The following is a 633-nucleotide window of genomic DNA, read 5'->3' as shown; positions in this document are numbered from 1 at the left end:
ACTTTTTCCCAGGGCAGAAATTGTTAACATGAGGGGTCATAGTTTTAAGCTGGTTGGAGGAAAGTATAGAGGGGATGTCAGAGGCGGGTTCTTTACGCAGAGAGTTGTGAGAGCATGGAATGCATTGCCAGCAGCAGTTGTGGAAGCGAGGTCATTGGGGATATTTAAGAGACTGCTGGACATGCATATGGTCACAGAAATTTGAGGGTTCGTACATTAGCTTTACCTCACATGAGGATCAATTGTCGGCACAACATCGTGGGCTGAAGGGCCTGTTCTGTGCTGTACTGTTCTATGTTCTATCAATGCTTGAGCCTTGGCTGTTTTATATGATTATATAAAAATATCCTGGATGAGGTGAAGCAAATGCAACTGAAGTTCTGCAGAAGGGCCACTGGACCCAAAAGGTTAACTCTGTTTCCTACTCTCCACAGTTGCTGCCAGACTTGCTGAGTTTCTCCAACGCTGTCTGTGATTGGTTTGCTATTTAAACTGCATGAATTGAAGGTAGCAGCTTGGAGTGAGGGGGCAGCCTTGTGGCAGAGAATAGTTGTTCATTCACTCATCAAGCAATTGTGACCTAACAAAGTTAGAAAGTAGGGCCAGGGCTCAGCCATTCAAACATGCAGCAAC

Source organism: Chiloscyllium plagiosum, chromosome 7 (assembly GCF_004010195.1).
Source record: "Chiloscyllium plagiosum isolate BGI_BamShark_2017 chromosome 7, ASM401019v2, whole genome shotgun sequence".
In the NCBI taxonomy this organism is placed as follows: Eukaryota; Metazoa; Chordata; class Chondrichthyes; order Orectolobiformes; family Hemiscylliidae; genus Chiloscyllium; species Chiloscyllium plagiosum.
Note: the sequence above shows the minus strand (reverse complement) of the source record.